Below are 9,253 nucleotides of genomic sequence, written 5' to 3' on the forward strand. Positions count from 1 at the left end.
GCCAGGCTGAGGGGCCCTCACCTCCAGTGCATGAATGCACCGGGCCTCTAGTATACATATATTTTATGCACACAAACACACACACAGGTGGGCAAAAGTAGGTTTACAGTAGTGGGTACAAGAAAGTTTATTCTTGTATTATTTATTAATTATTATATTATCAATAAATAGGAACAACTGTGAACCTACTTTTACCCCAACATATATCCTATATAATAAAAGCCTAATATGCAAATTGTCCCCTTGGGTGGTAGTTCCACTGCTCGCTATGACATGTGCTGACCACCAGGGGGCGGCGTGGAACATAACGGATGTCGGCAACATGACGCTGGCAGTGGGCGGCAGTGGAGGCACTTCAGGCCCTGATAGGCCCTGACAAGAGCAGGACCATGGCAGGATGATGGAGCAGGTGAGCGGGCAGTGCCAGGCCAAGGCGAATGCAAGTGGGGGCCCAAGTGCTGCCCAGGGCCCAGAGGTCAGCTCGGACCTGCCCTTCCATGCCAGACACTCTCACTTCGATTACTGGCCAGGTCTAGGGACTTCACCTATGCACAAATTTCGTGCAGCAGGCCTCTAGTGTGTATATATATATATATATATATATATATATATATATATATATATATATATGTATATATATATATATATATAACAAAACAGTGCCTGTAATATAAGCTCTGTAAGTATTAGCTATTAATGTATCATTATGTGATCCATTTCTTGAGGTTTAAGAAGAAAACATCTGAGTGCTAATACTATTTTTAACCTGCTGAGTCACCTTTAAATTTAGACAAACCACCAACTGTCTGGATCCATCTTTCTTACCTACATGAGGAGATAATCCCCAAGATCATAGTGGGGTGTGAAATCAGGAATGTTCTAGTTTTTTGTAAGTTGTTGGGCCCTGGGCATATATCAAGTTTAAACACATTGATTCAAATCTATCTACAAAATGTATTGTGTGTTTTGAAAGCATTTTATGATTAATTGTATGTAATTAGAGAAACAACATGCTTAATACAGAAACTAGAAGAATTTTTAAGCCTTTTTTGTGTACATGTTCTATAAGGAGAAAATGTGGCAAATAGATTTCCCCGAGAGATTTTCTTGTTAATTTCAGTTAAGAATCTGTTTACCTTTAGCTTAGTGTTTGTTTTGTTCTGGGCTTTTATGTGTGTGTGGTTTTTTTTGTTTTGTTTTGTTTTTTGGTTGTGTTTTGTAGCTGTTGTTTTGTTTTGTTTTTTGTTTGGTTTCTTTTGCTTTTAAATGAACTAGAATTCTGGTTCAAGAAAAGAGCTGACCCCATTACTGCCTCCTTCACATTTGGAGAAGCTGAGGGGAGGTTATTGAATATTAATGGATTTTTGTTTCACAGCATTTCTTTTACAACATCCTAGGCATTTTGTGCTAGCTTCTAAATATTTTTGTCTGAAATTTTACTGTTTTAATTTTGAAATATTGTAACAGTTAGATGGCTCTCACATTGGTTTGATTAGTCTTATATTTTTTCCTTGTTTGCATAAAATTGAAGATTTACAAAATAAATGTGTGTGACATGTGCTTGCTCAAGCCTTTTTTATTTCTGTTGCTTGTCATAATGAGCTAGCAGTGCTTTCATAACCTTACTTTACCCAGGATCTCTGGGACCGCTGAAAAGGCATTCAGGTTGCTTACCCCTCCACTTTGATTGTTAGGAAAAGGAATCCAGAGCTGGCACTTGTTTTATGCCTCCTACCAGTTATCTCAGGCTGCATAATAAACCACCCTAGCACTTTTAGAGGCTTAAAACAATTATTCTTTGTTATTGATCACTATTGCATAGGTTGACTAAGTGATTCCTTTGCTGGCAATGTCTTGGCTTTTATATGTGTTTGCCATCAGCTACCAGGTCAGCTGGAGTCTAGCTCTGCTGGGATTGCTAGAAAAAGACATAACAAGAGCCAATGAAATTCCACTCGTGCACAATACTCCATTCATTCTTATGTGGGGTTATCCTTATTGTTTAATTACTCAATATATATTAATTTGGCAGCTATCCTACTATGTACTAGTACTATATACTATGTTCCTTATGTTACACCAAAAACTTCACAAGATTGTTGCTACTCATCCTGAATTTAGCTATGCCATTTGGGAAAATAATCATCTCACATTTCCAGGAGCTTATAGAAAATCTATATCAACATCACCCATGATGAACAACATTATGCACCTACTGTATGAAAAAAAATAATTCTAGATCTGAGGATTTTCAAACGGTTTAAGGCATGATTCCTACTTATAAACTTAAATTTTAACTCAATCACATAGATGTAACCTAGCAATAAATAATAATAAATCTCTCAATTATTTAACATGCACTTATTGGATGTGTCCTATATACCTAGATTCTATATTAGACATTGCGAACACAAAAATAAATCTGATAAGAACTCTGGCTATGTGACTTAGAGTATAGTAAGAGGAAGCAGAATGTAAACAAGTTAAAAAATTAATATATTCAAGTAAAACATTAATAAAAACAGAGAAGAAATTAATATTATAAGTGCTCTGCCAGAAGACTAAACCAGAAATACAGGAGGTGTGTATCTTCTTGAGGGTTAAGGATCAAGATTTCCTTCAAAAAAGTGATGCTTAAGTGAAGTCTTGAGAAATGGGCAAATGTTCTTTAGCTGACAGTAAGGGCCATGAGTCCAGGAAGATGAAGCAACATAAACAGAGGGAAACCATGGGAAACACTGGACTTTTAACTGGTTTAATGTAACTGAAATCATGGATTTTGGATGAGATGAAGGAAGGGATCAAGGAAGGAAGGGGAAAAAAAGAAATTATAAACAATGAATAAAAATGGCCAGGGACTCAATCTTGGAGGACCTTAAACATAATCCTACAAAGTCTGGATTTTCTCCTACAGATATCAGGAATCTGTTTGAGGATTTTAATCCTGAACAGTAACATTGATAGATTTTGTTAAACATTACAGGAGCAAATTGGTATTTTAAGATAACTCTGACCTCAAAATGAAAGATGAATTGGCCAAGACAAGACTAGAGAGAATAGTTAAATTGTGGTACTGATCTAAACAAGCTATGATAATGACAAAGGCAGTGGCTGAAAGAATAGAGAGGAACAGATGATTCATACCTTCAACAGACATATATTGGGCATCTACTAGGTTCTGGGGGTATGCCAATTCTGGGAATATTGTGGCATAGAACTGACCTTGAAACTATACTAAAAACCAATTGGAAACAGATGTAAGAAATCTTTAAGTGATTAAAGCAAAAATACCTGATTCCATGTGTGGGATATAAAACAAAAAGCAACAAATGAACAAACAAAGCAAAGAAACAAACTAACCAAAAAAATCCAAACTCATAGATACACACAATATAATGGTGGTTACCAGAGGGATAGGGGGGTGAAGGGAGAATGAAAAGGATAAATGTGGTCAAATATAAGGTGACACAGGAGACTAGAGTTCAGGTAGTGAGTACACAATGGAGCACACAGATGTCCTATTATAAAATTGTACACCTGAAATCTATAATGTTGTTAACCAATGTTACCCCAATAAATTTAATCTTTTGAAAAGACCTGATTTCTAATTGCATGTAGTAGTGAAGGAAAGGGAAGATCACAGAAATCCCAAGATGTGTCAATGGTGGCATCTTAACAAAGAACTATTCGGCAATGTAAACAATAGGTACCAGCAAATCAAGAAAGAATTACAGTATTTTATAGGTAAGCAAAAAATAAAATTGAAAACACAAATGTCCAAAGGAGACTTTCAGAAGCATCAGCTACAGTTATACTTAGTATTGTCCTCAATTTTCAAAGATGACGCTTTGAACCACGCTAGATATGTGTGTACAACAGGTCTGACATAATTATTCTACTGCTTTTCATCTTGTCTGTCCTTTGTAAAACCAACTATATCTCCCTATGTGTGCTTTAATTGAACTTGACCCTAAGAGCTGATGATTCCAATTCCCTGTGCTCAATAATTGGGCCTGTGTGTGGTTTGGGCAGGTGGCATTGGGCACCCCACAGCTGCTGCTTATGTGGATGGATCAAATTAGAACTTTCAAATACCCTGCCTACTCCTTATTTGATCATGACCATAAAGGTATATTTTCAGCTAAGTTTCTACATATAAAGCCAACAATAGGAAAGCAGTCAATAATAAGAGCTTTCTACCTCTCCGTTTACATGTTCACATTATCAGCTAAACACTATTATGCCCTGACAAAGACCCAATATTATATTCTGGGTATCTATTTTTAGCATAAGTATCTATTTTTAGCATAAATATCTAATTCCTGGCACAATTATAAACCCATTACATATGATTAATACTCAGCGTTTGACATTAATCTTATCCTTAGCTTGTCATTAGGTCAATCGGGAAAGCTTTATAGAGTTCATATTCTTTACTTAGCAGTATAGGACTTTGGAAACAGTGTTGAAGAGGATAAAACATTATCCATCTCCATCAAAAGAAGAGATATAGATGAATAAACAAATACCTGTGATATATCATTCATTCACTGAGTACCTGCCCTGTTTTTGCCTTTAAGAATACAAAAATTAATAAGACCACAGTCTACATTTCCGTAGTTGGGTGGACCATGAACTGACTATCAGCATCATGTTTGGCATGTTACATAAATTAGTTTACTCAGGTCTCCCAGGAGCTCTTTGGGAGAGCTCTATGACATTACCTCCATGACAGAGGAGGAACTACAGGCTTCAGTGACTTGCAAAAGGCCATACGGGGAGCTTGGACTGAGTTAGCATGACCCATGAAAAACCTAAACTCAGTGGGCTTCCCTCAGAACTTAAGATCTTAGCATAATGTGTGAAGCTATAATAAAAATATACCACCACCAATAACAATTAAAACAGGATGATTTTTCTTTTAATGTTGCCCTTCTTTTCTTTACTACTCATCACATGCTCTTTATAGCTAGGCTGCTTGAAAATATAGCTCACATTGTCAAATTACTTACCTTTCCTTTACATTTCAGCCACATGACTGTCCAGATGTTTGAAGCATCCTCAACACACACATACATGCAAGTCTGTTGGCCCTGAGCCAATAAAAAATTTTTTTCTTACTTAAAAGTGATATAGTAGTAGTTGTCAGTGAAGTATACTCCTTCTACTTCTTGAAGGAGACAGTATAGTATGTTTAAAAACTGTGTCTTTCAGTATCAGGTTTCTCTGAATATAATCCCAGCAAAGCTTAGATTTGTGGTTGTCTCTGACCTATGCCAGTTTCTTAGGCTCCATAGGCCTTAATTTATTCATATATAAAGCAGGGATGATAATTCCTAGTATTTGGGGATGTTGAAAGATAATAATTTGTTTTGAGTATGATAGCAAAAAATCTTACACTTTAAGGCACTCAATAAATATAATTTTTATTAATTATCATCATCATATCATTATCAAAATCTCTACTGCATTTGATAAAGTTGACAATCTCTTTCCTCTTTAAATTATTTCCTTCCTAGAATTTATCCAGGAGATTTCTTTCTACTCATTTCCTCCTTTGTTGTTCCCCTTCTCTTGTTGCTCATATTTTATATTCTAAAATCCCCCTGTGTTTTGTTCTAGTCCTCCCTGCCCCCAGGCCTACCACACTATTGTCTGTATCCATAGGTTATGAATATATGCATATAAGTTCTTTGGTTGATCTCTTCCAACTCCCCACTTCTCCGTTCCTTCTGAAATTTGTCAGTCTGTTCCATACTTCAATATCTCTGGACCTATTGTGTTCATCAATTGTTCATTAGATTCCACATATAAGTGAGATCATGTGATACTTGTCTTCCTCCAACTAGCTTATTCACTTAGCATAATACTCTCCAAGGTCCCTCCATGCACTCTCTAAGGGCAAGAAATCCTTCTTTTTTACAGCTGCACAGTATTCCATTGTGTAAATGTCCCACATCATTTTTATCCACTCATCTACTGATGGCCACTTGGGTTGTTTCCAGATCGTGGCTATTGTAAATAGTGTTGCTATGAACATAGGGGTGCATATATTCTTTCTGATTGGTGTTTCAGGATTCTTATGAGATATTCGTAGAAGTGAGATCACTGAGTCAAATAGCAGTTCCATTTTTAATTTTTTAAGGAAATTCTATACTGTTTTCCATAGTGGGAGCACCAGTCCCTTCATACTGTTGTACATAGTGTCTGTACCAATTTACATTCCCGCCAACAGTGCACAAGGGTTCCCTTTTCTCCAGATCCTTGCCAGCATTTATTATTTCTTATCTATTCTGTATCTTAATTTTTAATATTTAATTTAAATTTTTACCCCAGTATGTTTTACTTCTTATACATTTGTTTTATGATTGTTAACTTAATGATTTTAAAAATTACTAAATTCATTTTAAAAATGTGACTCTCTTGTGGTTTACTTTTGTATTTAGGATCTTTTTCATTACAAAACAATAGATTTGAAATTCATTTGGACTTGTGGTATGCGGTAGAACTCTTATCTAACACAATTAGGACTAATGGTTTGTTTAGGAATTAGAAAAGTTATTTCGAGCAGGATCTCATGAAAAGGACATATAAAGCACTACATGTGCTTTAATTCACCTATCTAGGGCAGGGGGCCAATTCCTGGGTCTGAGAATGAATCTGCTGATGAGAGCTTCTCCAGTCTTGCCACCCCATAAGGCATAAGTCCACTTCCCTGTTAGGGTTCTTTAAAGTAGCTGGATAATTTAAAGACAGTCTATATATAGACTCTTTCTAGAGTTTCATTATGTTTTCCCCAATCTTGACATTTGTCTTATCTACCCCTAATCCAAACATTTGTTAATAAAAGATTCAATTTCGTATTCACAAAAATAATCCCCTCTGCCTTTTCTCACACACATTTCTCATACATGTTTTATGTGTAGCATTTAAGTACCTGTAACAGTTAATTTATGTGACATTGACCAGTACAACCACATTAACAGGAACAAACCACCTGAGTCTTGGAAAGCTTGTCCCACAACTAGTAGGTGCAACAGGGCACAGGTAAAGAGGGAGTCACTTCCAGTCTGAGCATCCAGCATGCATGGCTACAGCCAGGACACTTCTCCCTTCCAGATGGAAAGGAGGGTCAGGGTTAACCATTGAGATGGCTAAGTAAAGAGCAGTAAAGAGGACTCCTACATTCATACTTCTGTGACTTTCGTTGGGTCATTTCACTCTCATGCCTCCCTTTCTTCATCTGTAAAATTAAAATTATATTATATTAACATCTACCCTAATGGGTAATTGTGACAATTAAATATGCAATATATGGAAAATGCTTTAATGCTTGCGTGGCACATAATAAGCATTCAAACTTAAAAGGAATAGAAGTAAAAAAATAAGATAAAAATAAATGCTATTATTTATGAAAGTTTGAAGTTATCTTATGTCTCAATATATTGTCATTTTTGTTTTTGCTTCTGTTGATGCTGCCATTTTTATGTGAGTATAGCTGACATTTACTGAATACTTACTATATGATTGGCCCCAGGAGTAATATGGCAAGTGCATTATTTCACTTCATAACTTTACTAAAGTGACTCAGGTATTACTTAGTTGAGCTGCAAGAAATTCAATTATTTTTTTACTATTTATTAGTTGATTTGTTTATGGCATTCCTTTCTCAAAAAGGAAATATTTTCCAAAAATATTTTTAAAATTTGGCTTAGAAGGATGCATTGAATACAATAAGAGTGCCTTAAGTAGAAACAAATATAAACTACCAGTAAAAACTTAACTTTTAAAAATACCTTTAAATATAGGTTTACTAGAGGCCTGATGCACAAAATTCGTGCAAGAGTAGGCCTTCCTTCCTGTGGCTGGCAGCACCAGCTTCCCTCTGGCACCCGGAACCTGGGATTCCCCTGCAGCCCTGGCTTTGTCTGGAAGGTCATCTGGAAGGATGTCCAGTCTAATTAGCATGTTATGCTTTTATTATTATAGATAAAGTTTCCTGCTTACTTACAATTTCCAAATCTAGTGTTGACTAAAGTAAGTTTCTACTTCATAATTAGTAATACTATTTCACACTAAAGAAAAATGTTTAAAATTCATAGGTGTTTTATTTTGTTATCAGGAGGCTCATTCTCATATGTCACAAGCTATTAAAAAACGCAAAAGATTCCATTCATATAAGTAACTGTCAGAATGAGGTATAAAACTAAATCAAAACTCTAGTTTACCAATGGACTTATCTCTCCTACTATGGAGATTAATCAGAGGAAATTCTTACCTATCACACTTGTATTTTCTATCTGACCCTTTATCCAGTGATGACTATGTTTTATGCCTTCTTCTGGATACCACTAGTTTGGGCACTAAGTCAATGTGAAAATTAAGCTGGCAATCCAGAACACATTGATTTATGATGTTGCATTTTCCTTTACATTTCATAATATTTTGAGCATTCATAAATTAAACACAAAATCAATTTAAATTAAAAGTTAAGGGGCAGTAGCCCTCAGGTAGATGTTTAATAGCTTATTAGTTTTCTGAAACATATAAGAAATACTAAACTTTATATTGGTGTTATTATTATTTAATATTTTTTGCACACTAACAAGGTACCATCAATTTCTCTTTACTCAAGACCAAATTATCCAGTTTTAAAATTGTGTAGGCTGCCCAATTCTGCAATTAAACCTTTGGCCATTTATTTCATTCTGAATTTTGGCTCTTTAAGAGAGAAAATGTTGGAAGGAAAATTCCATTGTATTTGAAAGCTTTATTAAAACTTAAAAACAACCCCTCAAATTGGGAAATTATTTGTTTGCAATTGTTTAGACTTTAAAAGTCACACTTTTGCATGACAATGAATGATAAGGGAATGTTTATTAAACAATGTTCTGAGAAAGGCTATGTGCAGTATGTCCATAATTATTTTATTTGCATTATATATTCATGTGTTCAATTAACACACATTCACTAGATTTCTAATATGTACATAGCAGTAGAAGTAAAGTAAACAGAAAGCAGACATAGGTGGGCCTGACTTCATGGAGCCTGCATTCTAGTGATAGAAATAGCCACCAATGAATTATTTAACTAAAATTAAACAGGAAAACTTCATAGTAGTATTGTGTGGTAGCTACTACTCGAAGTGTTCTCTGTATGGTACTAATGTTGGTGACATCCTCCTACCAAACTCATTAGGCAAATACAGCTTTTATCCCCACTTTATGGATTTGGGAACTGAACTGAGGCACAC

Source organism: Myotis daubentonii, chromosome 2, assembly GCF_963259705.1.
Source record: "Myotis daubentonii chromosome 2, mMyoDau2.1, whole genome shotgun sequence".
Lineage (NCBI taxonomy): Eukaryota > Metazoa > Chordata > Mammalia > Chiroptera > Vespertilionidae > Myotis > Myotis daubentonii.